General features: G+C 28.3%; 1 long non-coding RNA gene across 1 annotated transcript in view; it reads left to right on the top strand.

The window, feature by feature from the left end:
- Positions 1-21,085, top strand: part of LOC139425700 (uncharacterized) — an 85,350-nt gene that overhangs the window by 49,279 nt on the left and 14,986 nt on the right. The window contains exon 3 of the long non-coding RNA XR_011636853.2: positions 7,303-7,465. This is a non-coding gene — a long non-coding RNA (uncharacterized LOC139425700). The remainder of the gene's footprint in view (positions 1-7,302; positions 7,466-21,085) is intronic.

Here is a 21,085-nt window from a genome sequence, read left to right as displayed (position 1 = left end):
TTGGTACATTTTTGAAAATGAATGGAAAGCAATGAATAGAAACTTCTTTTCTTGGATTTTATATTTTAGTGGAAATATAGTTTTTTTTTTATTTAGTAACAATATTTTCAGTAACTATTAGATTGTTGTTTATTATTAAATATATAATTATATATAATTATTTATATATATATATATATATATGTAATAACAGGGCTCCAACCCTGTTATCAGTGTTGTATTTAGCTTGAAATAATTGCAGTCATAAGCCATCATACGTTCTAAACAGGTTTATTAAATATATATATATATATATATATATATATATATATATATATATATATATATATATATATATATATATATATATATATATATATATATATATATATATATATATATATATATATATATATATATATATATATATATATATATATATATATATATATATATATATATATATATATATATATATATATAGCATTTGATTTCTTATAATCTGTACCCATTTTACACGCGTACTTATACATACTTGTTTTTGACGCTCTCTCATTTTTTTTTATAAGATTGTATTTTAAATCTTTCTTTTAAGAAGAATTTTATTCCTGAAAATAGATGTCAAATTACTGAAAGTTTGCATATGCTTCTTCTGTAAAATCTATATCCGAATTCTGAATCTAGTAATAGGAAAAGAATCAATGCAAGAAATAGTATGAAATTTCAGAGAGAATTTTGATCGAAAAAATTACCTGGTACTTAGCTTTTTGAAAATGATGTTCGCCTCGAGTCTTTTACTAAGTCGAAATGATAGGAAATTCCTCAACTATTTACCCAGTATCATTAAGGTCCACTCATTTTATTTTGAGTACAAAAATTCTTTAATGCAAAAAGTTTATGAGGAAGATGTTATAAAAATAGCTCCTATGAAAATATGTGCAATATCCATCAGCATTCTTTTTCTTTAAATGACTTTTTGAAAACTCGTTAATAAAGAAAACATATTAAAAAGCCTCTCCGCATTTTTACACAGCAAAATTCTTATTTTTCATGGGAATACGCACATTTTTAAACTTTCCTTAGATAATTATATAAAACCGGAATGTATCTAAAAACATATCAATTAATTTAATACATAAATTAGTCATTAAAATTGAAACTGTGATTTATATTTTTAAAAAATGGTATTTTGATAATTGCCTTGATTTTTTTTAATTGATGAAGATGGCATAGATTCTTATCCTAGGCTATCTCGATTGAATTAATTACCGAAAAAATTCGTGAATATGTTTAACAAAACGACGCTAATTTTCGAATTCTATATTAAATTTCATGGACTACCGACAAGATGTTCATAACCATATTTTCTAAACGACGCACATTTTCAAAATCAGAATATAACTTTATAAATACCGGCAGAATGTTTGGGATCATGTTTAATAAATGGAATCCATTTTCAAAAAGACGGTAAATATTTTTACACTCTAATTGAATGCAAATTTAACAAAAATGAAGTTCGAAAAAAAAATTTTAACTCTAAAACAAAATTTTTAAAATTATGTGAACTTCATCCCAATAGAATTGGGAAACCAATAAAATTTGGAATCTTGCAATCAAATACTTTTTAACTTAGATCTAACCGATTGCATTCAAGATTTAAACGTAACTGTTAACCGTCAAGAGACAAAAAAAATGGTTGTAAAAATCCTTGGTGAAACGAATGGAGCTGCCTAGTGTCTCAAAAACTTCGAATAAAAATGCTGATTCATATCTTTCTTCTGGAGTTGAAAAATACACAAAACGGATATATGCTTATTTCTTTTGAATTGGGCAATTTCATTCTAAGAATTGCGAAAGCACTTCAGACAGATAGTTTTCAAGTGGACAGCACTATTTTTCTCATAGATTAGCCGATGAATAAAAGATTAGTAGCAATCTTTGAAAAGACAAGAGTTTGCGCAACCCTTAAGATTGTAAAATGCAAATAGTATTAGTAGAATTTCTGCTTCTTTTCTTACATTAATGTTACAGCTTATTTTAGTTCTTTCTAATTATTTTGAAAAAGCTACCTAGCATTAAAGATTGTTTAGAATGGAAATTCTTAAACCTGCAATCTTTTAAGTTGAAGATCTGTTGTACTCTGGTTTCTGAGGAAATGGTTGCTGAAACATAAAATTTAGGTATTTGCTCTGAAATGTGCTTTTAATCACTGAAAATAAGGCAGCTGAATTGTGGGGGAAATAGCGGCTTAACGAAATGAGAAAAAAAACACGCAAGCTTTTAAATGTGAAAAAAATACTAATTACGAAGAAGAAAATGTTCTTATTAGATTTTGATTTGGTAGACTACAATTCTCTGAAATTCAGAACTGTTTAAAAAATGAAAACTGATTTAGTTATTCAATAGTAATTATAATAGTAATAATAATTATATTTATTATAATTAATAATAACTCTAGTACTATTATTAATAATGATCGCTATAATTATCATTAATGATAATTATAATTGATAGTATTAATAATAATAATATCAATAATAAATTTTGAAAAGGTTCAAAATTTGTCAATTATTTTTTTAAAATGCAAACTTTTCGTAGTCCGACGGCATTTATTAAAATACCATTTTACACAGAGAGACAAATTCTGGTAGAATTACCGTACTGTATGGTAATAGCATTTCTGGTGAAAGAAAAACATAATTCTGGTTAATAAAACCAAAATATACGATAGTTAAATCATTCATTTGGTACTTTTTCCATTCCCGTGGTAAAGCTTTACCTGAAATTTATGTTTTCAAAATTATAATTCTTATTGCAACACATTATGAATAAAATACAAGATTGCATAGTTACTTTTAATCCGAATAAATTGTTGTTTTTTTTTTGCCATATTTTGAGGTATATCACGATAAAATTACTAAATTTTACCACATCTACCAAATTTTATAATGTTTAATCAAATTTTATTTGTTTTATCTCATAAAACAATGTTTTATTGTTAAGTTTACTGCAAATCATTACCAAAGCACTTCGGTAAAAATTACCGAGCTTTTTGATGTTCCCAAGCCTAAAACGCGGTTAATTTTACCATATTCTAATCGTTTAGTTTGGACCATACTTTTTTCTTAGTGTGCTGTAAAATCCTGTACAAAATCTGAGAACAAAATCCGTCTTAGTTTCATTGTTCTTAAAGTATAAAAGTGCTTGTAGCCTTTTTATTAGCATTTTGAGTCAACAGAATTATATTTTGATCAGAATTATATTTCAATCAGGCGACCAATATTCGTCTTACCATGGTTTCAGCTGCTGCTACCAATGCTAAATGCGTGTATGTCAAATCAACTTGTACTATAAAAGTAACTAATTTTCATACTCTCTGAGACCAAAGACTTATATTTATATATTGCACTGTGCAAGAAAAGAAAACAAAAACTTGGAAAATTTAATACAAAAAACAATAGGCTTTACTTTTAATCATATAATACACATTTCAAAATTGTTTTATTTCTGTCTCTAAGCATTTTGTGAGTAAAAAAACTGTATGACAGCTTAACCATATTTGTGTTCTATAAAATCGTCTGAAACCTTGATTTCTTTACTTTTTGACAATTCTTTCCTCAACTTCAAAACAAGTATTCATAAATTGAATTAACAGCGGTTTTACCCAGACAACATTGTGTTTTGTTTCCATGTGACACAGGCTCATAAAACATCCAACAAAGATAAAAAATCACGAAGAATTAGGCAAAATAATTTTTTACATACCTGATTCCATGCGCTTAACTTCACAAAAACATTTGCAATGTGTTATACAAGGTCCGGCTATTAATTTCCAGGACTGACGTAACTGTAGGAGAAAGAAAAGCCGGAAGATGGCGCTAATGATTGCATATTGAAGAGTGTTCTCTTGCGCATGTGCAGTGCAATCGGCGCCATTCTGAAGTGAATGGTTCTCGTGGAAAAGCGCATTAAAACGGAGCTCTTAAATTCCTGTTGTCGAAGTGAAATGGAGCAAAGAATTAACATTAAATTTTGCTTCAAATTGGGCAAGACAGCTGCAGAAACCTACAAATTGATAAAACAAGTTTACGGCAAGGAAGCATTATCTCGCTCAAGAACTTTTGAATGGTTTAAACGCTTTCGAACGCGAAAACTGTAACGTTACAGTTACAGAAAACTGTAACGTTACAGTTTTCGTGAAGGCTTTGACATCCTGAAATCTTGTTCCCTTCAGTGAATTTTTCTGCTTAAGAAACAGGAAAAAGTATGTGCTAGGTCTGGCGAGTATGGTGGATGCTGCGACTCAACGACACCTTGCTGAGCTAAGAATCGCCTCACAGGCAAACGCAATGCATGGACGCGAACTTTTTCAATTGCTTTCGGCTTGCGTACGAACTGTGTGCGGATCATCTTCCACGCTTTCGCGTTCGAAAGCGTTTAAACCATTCAAAAGTTCTTGAGCGAGATAATGCTTCCTTGCCGTAAACTTGTTTTAACAATTTGTAGGTTTCTGCAGCTGTCTTGCCCAATTTGAAGCAAAATTTAATGTTAATTCTTTGCTCCATTTCACTTCGACAACAGGAATTTAAGAGCTCCGTTTTAATGCGCTTTTCCACGAGAACCATTCACTTCAGAATGGCGCCGATTGCACTGCACATGCGCAAGAGAACACTCTTCAATATGCAATCATTAGCGCCATCTTCCGGCTTTTCTTTCTCCTACAGTTACGTCAGTCCTGGAAATTAATAGCCGGACCTTGTATATCATGTTTATTGATTAAATTATTTTATTAAATATAATACACTGTGAAAATATATACTCAAATTCCAGAAAACTTCCGTCGTTTTGACGAAATAGTTTCCTTGTGCATGCTCTGAGAAAACATTTCGCCAAAGTGACGAAATAACTATTGTCAATTCTTCGAGGAAACGAATTTCGTCAAAAGTAAAGAAATATTTCGTATTTCGTCATTCTAGTTTCTTTAAATTAAGAATTACTTTCGTAGATCGCAATCTCTTGTCAGATACGATGAAGTTGTTGAGAAAACAAGTTCGTCATATATTTGACAGTTCGCGTTTCGACACAAATCATGTGATTTCGTGACGAAATGATTCTCGCAATTAATGCAATACAGCTCAAGGAATGCTGAATCGTCAAAAGGAAGAGTTTTATTTCTGAAAGTGTACCTCATTTAATTTAATAAACCAACGCATATTAATTATGTAACTCTATTAAAATATAGACATATTTTATTCTCGTCGCTCAAATTTTTATGTAAAAGCCATCTCATTTTATATTTTAAGCAATAAAAATATAAACTTTTCCTTAAGATTTCTTTGGAAAAAAATTACAAAAACATTTATATCTGTATTGGATATAAGATTCATCTTCACGCAAAAAAAATAATAAAGAAATATTTATATGCGTATGAAAATATAAAATGAGTTATCGTATGTGTATTTTTGAGCATAATATACATATTTTCGTCACTTGACAGCCATTTGTATGCATGCGCTATCTCATTTCATACTTTAAGAGATACTGATATAAATCTTTGATTAAGATGAGTTATACTTAATCCTTTGGAGCAAAATTTTTAGAATACATATTTTTTATATTTTTTTCAATATTTTGTATTATTTAAATCAAAATAAGAGAAAAATATTATATTTAGTACTTTAAAAATTTATGGTTTTTAAATACAGTATGAAACACCGGTGAATTTTCCTGCGTTGAAGATAAATTCTTCCAAATACGGCTCGTTTACAAACAATAATATCTCAAATTTGCATTTATATGCAGTTATTTAGATCTAAAAGAAAAAGATATTCATAATTGAAATTTCTTTAATTTTTAAAATCTATTATTGATAAATTTTTGAATACGAGTAATGAAAAAAATTTTAAACTACTTTTTTTCGATTTTATATTTTACATTATATACAAATATAATTGCGATAATCAAACTGATTTTTTTAGTAAGTATTAAACTGTTTTATTAAAATTAAAAAATACCTAAATATATTTTTACTAGTAATTAGAGCGTCGGGAAAAAAATTATGAAAGGGACACCGGTGTCCCAGCTGCATCAAAGGGTTCAGAAAAGAGTAACAAAGTAAGTTTATGTCTAAAGCTTGGTAATTTTAACCGAAGGAATTAGTAATGATTTTGGTTAAATTAACAATAAACTATGTAATAAAATTTAGGGCAAACATGCCAAAATTTCATGATTTTATCGTAAATTCTTTGAACATAAAATAAAAACCATTTATTCGGTTAAATTTACTTTTCAGTTTTGTATTTTTTACTAAATGTATGGTAATAAACTCTAACCAGGATTTCCAGTAACCATTACATACAAACTGAAAAAATTACCAAATGAATGGTTTATATATTTTGATTTTATTACCAAAATTATGTTTTTTCCAGAAGTTTTCCTTTTTTTTTTTTTTTGCAGAAATGTCATTGCAATATGTTACGATAATTTTACCCGCCTTTTTTCCATATAGCTATAGCCATACTAAGGCAGCCAGTGTGAATAAACCCACATACATTAGTTGAAATTAACTATACAATACTGAAATGTATGCATATGTCATGTTCGTGGCTTTTAAATTTTAAAAATGCAGACATAAAATTTCCTTTTAAATAAGATCCATCTTGAAGAAGGAGTGACAAGGAAATATTTACATCTGTATCTTTTAAAATATGAAATAAGATAGCGTATACAAAAAAATAAGCTATAAGTGGAGAATATGTTTGCATTTTTGTAATCAGGTAACCTATTGAAAATAAAAAATCTGTCTTCACGAAGGAATAATACAGTTTATTTTCCACGGGCAACTTAATTAAGAAAAAAGGAAAAAGAAACCACTTATAGAGAACAGAATGCTCTCAAGTGTTCCCCAACCTCTTCTTAGTTTTAACTTCTGTATAAGAGATTTGTTTAGATGATTGGAAAGAAAAGAATTAGTTAGAGCCAGCAAATGGAAACCAGTGTGAATAAACTCACACAAATTAATTATAATTAATTATATAATACTAAATTGCATGTATATTTCATGCTCGTGGCCGCCATTTTTATGTATACGCCATCTCATTTGTTTATTTTAAATATGCAGACATAATTTTTTTTTGGAAATAAGATCCATCTTAAAGAAGGAGTAACAAAAAATGATTTCTTTCTGTGTCTTTTAAAATATGAAAAACGATAGCGTATACAAAAATGTCAGCCATTATTGTGAAATATGTATATATTTTAATAATCAGGTTGCCTATTGAAAATAGTCTCTACGAAGTAATAATATAGTTTTATTTTCCACAGGCAACTTATTCAAAAGAAGAAGAAAAAAAGGGAAAAAGGAACCACTTAGGAAAAATAGAATGTTCTCAAGTGTTCTCCAATCTTTTCTTAGATTAGTCTCCTATAGAAGAGATTTGTTGAGATGCTTGAAAAGACAAGAATCTTCAGCTATAGCCTAAAGGCAGTCAGTATAAATAATCTTAGTAAGATTTCAGAGAAAGCTTTCCTTTTTTTCCCTTTGCAATTGGAATTTCTTTTATTTTTCATTTCTTTTAAACTGTATTTAAAGAAATAATTGCTCAAGGCAGTAAACAAAAGTATTTCCTAACTTTATATCGTAGTTGAGTAATTGGTGAAATTGCCAAAAGCAACACATATTGTAATTTAAACAACTAATTGCATTTTGACTTGTAATTAGCATGAAATAATAAAATATAGGTTAATTCAATTATCATTCAAACGAATAAATAGATATTTTTTCTTTCTGTCTTTTCTATTTCATGAAAAATCTTTTCTACAAGTAACTTTATTCTATTTATTTTAATAATATGATATTTAACTTTTTATTTACATTTTAATTTTAAAAAAATTGTGGACGATAGTAGCCGAGTGGTTAGAGAATCAGACTCTGATCCGGAGGAGCTGGGACTCGATCCTCAACTCCGCTAAGGTCCTTTGATTACATGCTCGTATGATCTCGTAAAATCTGTGGAACTAAATGTCCTGTGATCAGTCACTGAGCAGTACCATGAGTACAGAGATTTAAAAAAAAAGAAGTTTCTTTCTATACAGATCTATTCCTACAATGAGAAAGTCATCTCACTAATGAGTGGACTGCCATCTATCCGAGGGGTTTTGAGTTAAGATGCTCTTTCACCCTTGCGGTGCCCTTTTTTTCAAGCAAAAGACTCATCTGACTTAATTCGCAAAAGGCCAATGGCTGGCAAGATTGGCATATCCAAGTGTTATTAGAAACAATAACATTAAAAACTATTAATGACAGGAATTACGTTCTAAAACTTAAAATGGAAATTGTTTCTGGTTTAAAGTTTCAAGTAAAATCAAGATTTGCGCGATATGTCACGAAATGTCAATATTTTGTTGTTACAACGTGATAAAAACGAAATTTTAAAATTTATTCTGATTATATATCAAGAACACCAAGTCATGTAGTAAATATCGTATATAAAATAATTTTCGACATTAATAATACCACGAATACTATATGTACTAAGATAAATATTATGTATGATAATATTGGTAACATTATCGATAACAATAATTATCGGATGTTACATTATCACGAATATTGAGAACGAAAAAATTGAGCATGATATTGTTACACGAAATTTTGATAACGATGATTTTTAAACACGATTTAATGATGGGTATTGGTAAATTTCATTTGGGTAACAAAACTATTGAATTAAATAAAAATAAGGTGATTTAGCTCAATCGTGATACATTGACAATTATCAATATTTTCATACGATATAGAGCGATATTCAAATTCCAGTGAAATTTCCATTTTGATGCAATTAAATTTTAAAAAATTTTATAAATTTACTCTTTTTTCGAACCAAAATAAAAAAATTCCAATTGACATATAAATAACTATCGTAGAAAACTGGTATTTTTAGTTGGGATTTTTTTTTTAGATATTAAATAAATATTTAATTTTAAAGTGATTTGTGTCCTAAATTCTGAAACTTTCCATTTAGCATTAAATCATAACATCATAACATCATAAATCGAACCTTAGTATAATTTATAATGTACTTTTATTACATAATAAAAAAAACTAGTGTATAATCAAAAATAGCACCTTACATTTAAATTTTTACAAGACGTTTTAGAAGAAAGCATTCAAACATGCCATCTTCACTCATACAATGATTTTCTTATCCAGACAGTTCAAAATATCCCCAACAATAATATTATTTACTAGAAATATTTATTCATAAATATTAAAACACCTCCAAAATCGAGACAAAATGAAAACTAGCATATATCCAGCGTCGAGAAAATTCAATTTTAAGATGGATGAAAATGCTTCAGAAAACGTTAAAGTATTATTCAAGTTAGTGCATACTTTAAACGTAAAATGAATATGAATTTTTGCATTTAGAATACTCTCAGAAACTTATATTGAAATTTTGAACTTCAATTCCTTTTGAAGAAAACGTTTACTTTTTTAATGACGAAAGATATTTTTTTTCCACAAGCATGATTTAATTATGACACTAGTAAAAAATAGTTATCAGACCAAGAAAGATAAGCAAAGATAAATCCTTTTACAACTATCTAGCATTAAGTAATCAAAACTAAAAAATAAATTTTAGATGTTTTTGCACGGTTGCAATCTTCAACCAAAAAAATTTTAAGATACATTTGTAGAACAACCGAAAAATTGAAATATTACATACGTATCTAGAATAACCGAAAAATAAAAATATTAGATAATTTTCCAGAATAACTGAAAAATAAAAATATTAGATACGTCTCTAGATTAAACAAAAAATAAAAATATTTGATGCGCTTCTAAGTAACCGATAAATAAAAATATTAAATACATATCTAGAATAACAGAAAAATAAAGAATGCCTAGTATGGAAACGTCATTGACGTAATTCATTATGCATAATATGACGTCATATTATGCCATTATATGACGTCATATTATGCATAATGAATGACGCTGTGAATGAAGCTAATGCTGTGAAAACGGTATTAAATACAGTAGGGCTATTTCATATCTGCTGTTGATTTTATGGTTAAAGTGTAGAATTGGGGTGCTTTATAGATTGGGCATTGTACCTTAGAGCTTTAGTTATATATAAAATCTTTCAGTATCTCATTATTTCTAACTCGATTTCTTATTAATAGAAAAACTCACTTTTAATTCATCTTTCCTGTTTTCTGAAAAAACATACAAAAATAGTCAAAACTCGAGGTTCATCCAATTATAAATTTTTCATGAAGTTATCTACCATTGTCTGAAAGATTTATTAAATGTGCATTTTATGTTTCTATAAGTGACAAAACAGGAAAATATTAAGAAACAAAACAAAAGCTTACAAAACGATTGCAAAACAAGTTTTTGAGTAGAGAATGGTTATGACTTGATTCAAGATTAGAATATATATTTTAAAAAACAATTGAGAATTCGTAGAAACGATTCGTTTTGCATAAAAAAAGGATTGTTACAAAATAATTCGGGGGGGGGAAGGCAGCAGCAAACAGGGGACATGTATTTATTATAAAAAAGAGATAGTACTATTTAAAATTTTCCATCATAAAAGTTTATCAGTTCGATCACAATATGCTAACAGTTCAAAGATAATGCATTGAATGAGAAATGGTAATAAACTTAACATAATAAAACATGCCCAAAGGCATTAATTGAGTTTTAAGAAAAAGTGGTTTGTTAGAAAATGAAACAATGTTCGACGCTGCCTTATTTAACATTAAAAGTGAGTAAAAGACAAACATCTTGAACCCATTACCCAGGGAACACTTTTAGACATTCAATTTGAACGAAGTAGAAATGTCCAATTTTAGAAAGAGTCATCATAAGAAAAACAAACCATTCAAATGGCGGCTGGATATCGTTAAAGTCCACGAGGGGGAAATAAATGAAGCTTTAAACACAAGTGTTCCGTTTTACTTATGTCATTAGGGATAACTGTATTTGGATATAAAAATGGGAAAACATGTTTTCGTTCCTTCACTTCATTTCACAAGCTAAAAATAAAATATCGTTTGAGTCCCTTTTACGAACCAATGAAAATGAATGGAATTTTTTCTCATCAGATTTATCTTGAGAAATATTCAATTGCGTAAATAAATACCAAATAAATTGCTTTATCTTATGTAGTACTACAGTCATTTTATTGAAAAGTCATTTATAATTTACGTTATAAATGTTAAAATATATCTATAGTAAACGATCTAGTTTATCTATGTGATTGCTTATCCACGATTCGAAGAAAAGGAAATAAAAGCATAGCTATTACTATTAACTTTATTCAAAAGTTTTATCAAAACATAAATTTTAAATCCAGATATTTGTCTATATATTGCTGTAATATCCAGTTTCTGAAAATTGTCTTTGACACTTAAATACTAAATGAATGTTTGTATTATAATTTAAATCTCATTATGACAAGTTTTAAATTTGGTAAAATAATAGTTTATTTATCCGAAAAACTGTGAATTTATTTATGAATTCTTAAGAGTATTTTTAAAAAAATCAATGTTTTGTCTTCTTTCATTCCATATTTGAAAGTTTCATACTATGTATTTTATAATAAAACATTCTTAAAGTTTATATTAATAAACGAAACAGGGTTTAACATTTCTGCCCATTAATGTTGAAATAAATAGCTTGAAATTTAAAACATGGGAAAGTGAATTCTAAAATATTTCTGATGATAAATATACATTATATTAATTTAAAACAAGCACGCGCACTTTTACACTGTAAAACAAATCCGGATTGTTATAAATCGAGCATGCTATCAGCGAGCCTCACGCTATATTTGTTTATCTTGTAGAGTTGCACTTTCGTAATCTGGCAACTTCTTTTTCTTGTATATCTGGGTTTCTTTTTTTCTAATCGTTCTTCTCTTTTTTATTTCTAAGTTCATATTAAATACTAATTTAAAATAGCTGTCACCTTTATTTTACTAATATTTAAAACACGGATCTTATTGAGGAAAAAAGTACTGGCACCCTGAGTGCAATATCCGTAAAATACCACAATTTTACCGTAATAAATCTTACCGTAAAACCCATTTTATCGTAAAATTTTGTACCATAGTTTTTGAAGCACTATTTGTTTAACTACAAAGATTCAATGATGTTACACTTAATATTACAGTGAAGCGACGTGACATCACTCATTATATTCTGCATTAATTGTTTTTGTAATTATTTATTAACTTTAAGTTTGCTTTTACTACAACGTTAATTCTTACTTTTTAGAATGGCATTTTAATATTGTTCTATTATTATATCTTTGCTTATTTGCATCTTAAATATTTGATGCCGCATTTAAACTAAACGAATTATGTAAATAAATGTAAATAGTAATTATTCAATGTGTTTATTCTTCAAACCATTCATTACGCCTCAACAGTAAAAAATACAGTTTGTCAGATTTTTTTGATCCAAAAATCTTTGCAGTAAAAAATGGATTTTACCGTAAAATGTACTGACATCCTGAGTGCCGGTACTTTTTACCGCAATTTTATCTGAAATTTTTCAGTGTGTAAAAAAATAGAAAAAAAATATGAGCAAAACTACCAGATAATGGTAAACTTTAACGTGTTTCTGGCACTGTGGGACTAACAAAAGCCTTGATAAATTTCCCCGAAGAACTTTGGTAAGGATTTTGGTAAAACCATTAAATATGATCTTATAATGTGTCAAAATTTGGTAATTTTATCATGATACCTTAGAACATACCAGAAAAACGATTTGTTCGTTTAAATTGTAGCAAACACAGCGCTCATCACGATAAATTAAGCCGACCCAATTTTTTGGGTTTACGGCTACTAATGCTCAACTCCGTAGCCTTGTAATTTTGAACCCAAACAAAAATCTTGAATTGGGAGAAATTTTGCCTTCGTGAAGAACTTTTTAATAGAACTAACCCTCATTTGCGTTACGTGGAGAGGAAAACCACGAAAACCTCCCACGGTTAGCCTGATTTCAAGGGTACTATGACCCATGATCCGTCTACCACTGAGGATATTTTACGGCAACCCTGCGGTCGATGCAAACCAGATACAGAATTCTTATCGACCAGTCATCGTTGGGATTCGAACCCGGTTCACCTCATTGGAAGGCGAACGCTCTATCCCGTGAGCCACCACAGCTCCTATTGTATAAATTAATAAAAACAACAATTTGAGTATTTAAGGTTTTATGATCACGAAATTGAAATTTGAATATTACTGTATTAAAAATTGTAAACTCAGCTTAAGGGTGTTCAACTTAAAGTTACAATTTGCTTTTCTAGGCAGAAATTATGAAACTTAAAAGCTTGACATTAGGTGTATGTAAATATGTACAGGAAGTAAGATGGAATAAAAAAAAATAATAATTAACAGTTAGTTCGAAAATTACTAACTCTTAAACATCTAGTAAAGAGATACTTTTCTAATATATGTGAAATATTTAAGTTTAAAAAAGTAATTATAGTTACATATAGTAAGAGGGAGGCATAAGGTAATTAATTGAATTAAATTTTATGAAGAAAAACTTAATTTCCCACAGATCACTTTTTCCTATAAAATCTCCAAAGAAATTAGAAATTCAGTAAAGAGTTGAAATTTGAACTGCTAAAAGAATCATTTTTATTTATAAACTAAACAGGAGTTTTCTTTTTCTACATTCCAATTTGATTGAAAATTATTATAATTTCAAGTGCTTTTGTTGCAAATTTTTCTACAAATTTTTTCCCCAATAATTTTCCATTATCGAAGAAAATTTTATTTACACGCTGTTAAACTTTATATCTAAAATTACTGTAAATTGTCCATCCAATCCAGCAGTCAAACCATTCAATTAACCGTAAAGTTTACGGTTATAAACATTTCTTTAACTTAACGACTTTGAAACCGTTTACAACTGGCACGGTTAAAAAACTGTGAATACAAAGCTATACGTTTCGGTAACCTCATAAAACCAGCAAATTTTCAAAACCGTAAAATAAAATTCGACTTGACTGTGATTCAAACCTCCGTTTAACGAGTTATAAGATTTACAAATTGACCACTCGAATGTAGTTTCTATCCAGGTGCGAGGAACTAAGTGGATTTATAATATGAACCTAATTGACGAGGATGAAATTCTGATTGTTTAATTGTATTAGAGGAGAACAGTCTATTAACAATTTCTTTCACTTTTAACAGTTAAAATACCATAATTTTTATACTTATTTGTTTTTTTGATAGAACAAGGTAAAATAAAAATTAAATAAACACCCATTTTTCCGAGAAATTTCTAACAGTGTATCTCTCGAGAGACCTTTATTTTATATGCTCGTGCTTGAGTTGATGTCGAAAGTAACAAAACAGAGAGATTAGATGTTGCCAAATATAACATCTTAGTATTTATATTAAAATTTGTATAAATACAAACTTAATTCTAGAGAGATAAAAATCGTTTTCTATTAACAATTAACGAATAAAATTACTTCTCTTTTATTTCTTCGCATCGTGTCATACATTCAGTTTTCACATATTATTTTTTAAAACCAAGTAACCATTAATTTCGTTATGATTAAAATACTTATTAAAAGATGTGCTTCCATAAAATTCCGATAATTATATATTTTATCAACAATATAATTGCTTTTATAACAAAAATACAGACTTCAAAAAAAAATTTAAAAAACTCGCACAATGAATGAACAATCGTGGAAATCGTGAGCAAAGAGAAAAGGGAGGAGCCTTCTAATATTACTATAAATTTCTAAACTGAAAAGAGCACAAAAAGAAACATATAAAACCTCCAACTAAAACTTTTTTGTCGATTAAGCAAGATTGCTTTGTAATAGTACAGGATATTAGGCTTTTCCAACAACAAAAGATGAGTCGATAAAAATAAAAAGAGGATATAAAAATAAAAACAAACAAAATATCAAAAACAATGTTTGAGGCTTTTCAAGAAAGTTACTTATCACTGGTAAAAATCAAAAAACCTCTTCACAAAATTTTTGCGGGAAGGAATGAAAAGAAATATCAAGATTTCTGAAGTTTTTGGCTGGAACTATGACTTGTTGCCATGGTTACCAATGACGTTCCATCGACCATTGTTTCCCGATTAAATAAAATGATATTTTATATTGAAAAGGCACTGACAGTTGACGATTGAATATAGTAGCGGAAATCAATGATGTTTTTCGATCATAACGTAAATGCTCTTCGGAATTGCCTCAACAGGTTTCATTGTCAGTCCCAATTCCGACATTCTATTTTTCATTTCTATTGTTTTACTATCCCATTTGACTAGTAAGGAGAACATATTCAACACAAAGAATTGATTATTTCAGTCTTTTGTATACAATTGCGCAACAGTGTCGAAATAATTATTTAATTTATTATCTCAAGTGTTATGACAGGAAATATTGACTTTTTACAGTAGATTCGCGATGGTAAAAGTACAAAATAAATTAATATAATGCGTTTGAACGTGTAAAATTGCGATACAAATGTAAAAAAATCTCGTTCCTAAAAGAACGAATGAAAATTATTCTCAAATTTTGATTAATTCATAACATATTTCATTATCTAGTATTGTGGTTCCGAAACAGGAACCCCAGGGTTCTGTGGAAGAATAACAGATTCCGAGAGTTAGAATGTTTTTAACCAGTAAATAAAAATATTTATATTCAGTCAATTGTCCATAATTTATTTAATATCACGCTTGTTTATATGAACATCTTTATGTAAAATGCGAATGGAAAAAAGTGGCAAATTGTAATTTTTTTTTTCAATTGAAATGTAATGAATAAATTATTAAAAGAATATGCATTTATAATAATTTCATAAGTATTTCCCATCGAGCTTTTAAATTCAAAATAAAATAAATTCGAGAATAAGGAATTACGTTTTTCTGATAACTATTCTTATCGTTTATAACAGTTCTTATTTAAAAACCATAATTTAGCTTATTTTATACATTTTCAGCATATGCATTAACCAAACAAAAATTATAATATTAAATATTTAATTCTATACATTAAATAGATTCAAAATAATTAGGAGCATTTTTTTTTCTTTTCTTTATTTTTTCGTTAGTATATTTACAGCTGCTAATATAGTAGCATATTTACAGCTATAGTATATTTACAGCTGCTTTTTTTATAATGGAGGGTGGGGGGAATCTCCAAAGGACGCTCGATCATTTAGGGTTCCATAGCGGCAAAAAACTAGCAACCGCTGATCTAGTATACTGCAATATTTGGCAGCATTATCTCTCATAACATAATAACAAATCAGAAAATATTTTTAATTTATGTAAGAACATATTTTATTTATTCAAATAAAATATATTCTTACATAACGCTTACGTTATACATAATTCTGTAAATGTTTTGCTTTTATCATAATTAATAACACAACTTCACATTGACAATGTGAAAAAGGAATATAAACTTTGAAAATTAAGAATAATGATTTTAACAATATTAGACATAAGAAAACAATTATTTTGTTCAAAATTTTAACTAAACTGTTTATTTTAATTAAGTTTATAAATATTTAAAAAAACAGTTCTTGGTATTATTTTGTAACAAAGTTTAACAGTTTCATATGCGTCAAATCAATTATTGAAATTAAAATGCATTTTTTTTTTAAAAATAAAAAAAAGTAAACGATTTACTTTAATTACATTGACAACTATACATCATTTTTTTATTTCAAAAATTTGCAAAAGGTTATTATTTTGCGAAAGCTCAAACAAATGTTTTTTAAAGCAGCTAGGATAACAAATAACATTAACTAGGATCAAAACATTATAAATAACAGAACTTATCATTTCATCTCTTCATCAAACTTATCAACTCATCTTATTTAAGTTTATAACCAACAGATAATCAGATGATCCAATTCTAAGTTTACGACTATCAATTTTGAACTCCATAGCCTTGTAATTTTATATCCCATCCAGAAGACAATGGAACTCCTGGATCAACCATTAGGACAAACTAGCCGTAGTGGAGGTCTTTTAGATGAAACCTACCCCTATTTTTGACACATGGAGAGAAAACTCGTGAACGGTTGGCCTGACGGAAAATTGATTCTAACCAATGATCCGTCTACCACTGAGGATATTTTTATATCAGCACTGTAGTTAGTGAGAGACAAAAGTAGAATTCATATCGACCAGCCAACGCTCATTCTGAACCTGAACTATCGAACCTGAGTAACTTCCATAGGAAGGAAAGCACTCTATCTCCTGAACCACCGTGACTTTCTTGTGTCCATCGTGGAAAGTTGAAAAACCAAAGTTGAAATAATTGCTTTGAATTTTAATTCGAAAACTACTTATTTAAGTACATACATCCGCGAGACGCTCAGCATTAAAATTAAACAAAGGACATTACAAGTGGCGTTTAAATTTTAGAAGAGTTCTGAATCACCTGATTTATTGATTCATGACTCTCCTCTAGCTAACTAAATGTAGAAATTAATGTAATAAAAACATTACATACGCATATTTTAGAGACTATAAAAAATAGTGTAAAGTTTTCTCTGAAAAATGTTGGATCTACTAACTGCAGACCAAGACGTGCAGCGACTTCCAATAAATTCATGGCTGACAAAGATGAAAGTAATAGTTGTAATCGAGAAATTATGATTCTTAACATACGTGCTTCCCAATGTGTGACGTAACTAATGTCTTAGTATACGTGCTTCCCAACGGTGCAATCACTTTGTACCACTGAAATCCGTACCACTGTGTGTTTCTTTGTTCTAGTTTCATCCATCTTTAGTACGACTTTATATACACTTTTCATACGCACTGATTAATAAGTTATCAGTATCACACGTACTGGTAAATTAGTTATACGCAAACTGCCATAAGGGTCTGTTGACCTGGAATGGCAATTTATATTTTAATTTGCTTCTAATATTGCTGGTGTTTTAAATTTAATTGTGCTTTTAATCCTTATTTTAGGGTCTGTTGACCTGGACTTTTCATGGCATACATGCCAGATATATTTGTCAAGTTTTCTTAAACATTTAATATTCTGACTAATTGTAGATAACTAATTTTGTTCAAGAGTATTGTTCGCCCGCAAAGTTTACGGGCTGTTGCCATTTGACTTTTGTATCTTATGTATTTTATGCATTTTTTGTATTTTATGTTCCTTAATGTTTTTTTTTTACTTAGTTTTTAATAAACATTTACCCGTATGCCCTCAATTGGGGCAGGTCGGGGTAAATATTTTCATACGTTCTCTTCGTTCCTTTCTTTATAACTCTAAACAGTGACTAAATAATACTGTATTTCTAGCATACATATAAAGAAAACTCTTATATTTAAGTAAAAAAAAAAAGCTATGAAGTAAAACAAATTTTTTTTTTTTTCATAAACATTTTGATTTCATTTCAAAGCACATTGTGAAATATTTCTATAAAATTACAGAGAGACAAGGAAGAATCTCTGTTAAATTAAGTAAATTTTTGTTCAAGCGCATATAACTGAGTTTGCCGTGAACAGAGTTACCAAAAATACCAATTTTCCCCAGTGCAATTATCTAAAGCTGCTTTCTTTCAAACATTTCAATGCACTGTTATTTATTTTAATGATGCATAGCCTATTCGGCTGCTCGGCATTACTCTATCGGCTAGTCGGTCGGGTTAGAGCCTTCACCTACTACGTATTCGACCGGGGTTCGATTACCAGTGCCAGGATCGAATTGCACTTTTTCCGATAGAATTTAAAAATTGGGATTCTAACGTAATGTCCTTGGCGGTTTCAGAACCAAAAAAATCGTAAAGCCTGGAAGTAATAAACAGTCTTTTATCTTCTTAATTTCTGTATAATTACTGCGTCTCCTCTGAATACTTGTTTAGATTTAAATGAAAACTTCATTTTTTTTAATTTTATGTAATTTTACACAAGACTCTTGGCAAGCGATATCCAGTAGTTTGATTGATGATTTGCTGCAAATTTTACAGTGGAATTTAAATATTGTGACATATTAACTAGAATAAAACTTTAAACTAAATCGCTCTACAATTATAAGAAAAATAGGAAATAAACGCTATTTTAGTTTTGAGGTCTGTAAAAAAACTCTTCAGAAGTTTCAAAATTAGTTCCAACTTTTTCCATGATTTAACTCGCGTCTTATTCTTAACTTTTCACAAATGATAAAAGAAAATTTTAAAATGAAACGCGCTCAACATAGCATACTGCTTTAAAATTAAAAATAAATCGTTCCTTCAAAATATTCCATGGTTCTCAGTTTAAAACGTTGAAACAGATGTTTTCTAAATTACATTTTACTTTCAAATTTAATAAACTTTTGTAAAAAGTAAAAGAGAAAAAAAATTATTAAAAGAAGTCTTTTATCGCAATATCAAGTTGTCGAAAGTTCAAAAATAAACGTTTCTCTGAGAATACATAAATTCTTTTTTCTTACAAATAATGTTTTGAGTAAAACAACCATTTTTCATTCTCTAATGTATCGTTGATCTAGCTTTGCAGTACAAATGGAAAGGCCTTTTTCCAGAAGAAAAAGCTTTTTTCTCTCCCGCTAAGTTGCTTCTGTTCACATGAATTGAAATTAATTATTTATACTTCATTTGGCTCAAAAAATATATTTCATTTTTCATTTCTTCCATAAATAGCGATCCACGTTAGAAAGGTTTAATTTCATACATAAAAATATAAAACTTGAAAAGCTGAGAAATTCTAAATGCATTTTTCTAAAAATGTGTAATGGTTAGTATGTTGGAATCTGTGTTTAAAAAAGTACTTTTGTAATTCAAGTAAGAATATTAGGAAATTGTTTTATAATTTTATAAGTAGATTAATTAAGTATCTTTTATGATTAGTTTTTAAAATATCCTTTACAGCGCAGCGAATGAAAATAGCATTAACGATTGCAATTAATTTTACTTCATTTGTTTACTTTAAAAATATTGCAAAAACTGTATATACCATTATAAATCTTCAACCATGTTACAAATTGCACATGATTAAATTTTGGAATCAGCATTTTAGTAGTAAAAAAACTAAAGATTTGCTGACGTTTTCTTTAAAACATTTTGAAATGAGGATTTTCTTTTAAATGTAATATTTGATGTATAATTAATAATGAAAAATGAGTATTTATTATAAATATTGAAAATTTATACATAGCGCTTTATGTTAGTGTAAATATCACCAGTTTATAACTGTGCGTATTTTCTTTTTTATTAAAAAAAAAAGAAGAAAAGAGAATATAAAAAAATCTCTTCATCCAAATAACATTTTAGTTGCATGCTCAGATAAATTTTTTTCAAACTTGATTTCTGTATCATTTCTTTATATTTTGCCTTTCGCTACACTAATCCTTCAATTCCAAGATTCTTCCTTATGGCAGTGGATTATTCCAAATTTCTTACAGATGGGAAAGTCAGAGGAATACATACCTGCATTTTTTTTCCAAGACAAAAATAGCAATATAGAGTTTATAATCGATTTCAGAATTTGGAAACACTTCTTTTCCATTAGTAGACCACATTTAAAATCATAGTGACGTTTGAGTTAGTTTTATACTGAAGTATATATTTAGTTTTCTTTTTCATCAGTTTTTGAATAATTGGTAAGTGTTACAGTAATTTAATTTTGAAAAATAGAGCAAATGTAAGGGATATGAACTTAAAAAACATTACAGAAAGTGACAAACTGAAAGAAAAAATTGTTTATGTATGTTTTTAGTTTTAAAATTCGGAAATCCAAAAATGCATCAATACATTCCCTTTCTGTAAAAGAAATGGAATAATCCACTCCAATCGGGAGCCAGTTTGAAAATTAAAGCCTCATGTCTTCGGCACTGATAAACTTGTTCACCAAAACAGTTAGTTGTCTGTAACACTTTTATGTGTGTTGTGTAAATTATTTTCCTCTCATTTTAGCGTTTTTTCTCACTTGTTAGCAATAATTATATTGCAATAATATTAAAAATTTTATTGAATTATTTATTATGAAATGATTGTTTTTTTTTAAGTAGTATATAAGAAAAGATTTTAACTTCATTGTACTAAATACAATTACTTTCAACAATTTACTTTTTAAC

This window comes from Parasteatoda tepidariorum, chromosome 3 (genome assembly GCF_982258835.1).
Source record: "Parasteatoda tepidariorum strain Cologne lab strain chromosome 3, Ptep-v5.0, whole genome shotgun sequence".
Taxonomy (NCBI): Eukaryota; Metazoa; Arthropoda; class Arachnida; order Araneae; family Theridiidae; genus Parasteatoda; species Parasteatoda tepidariorum.
The sequence above is the reverse complement of the archived record's forward strand: the minus strand, read 5'-3'. Positions and strand labels throughout refer to the sequence as shown.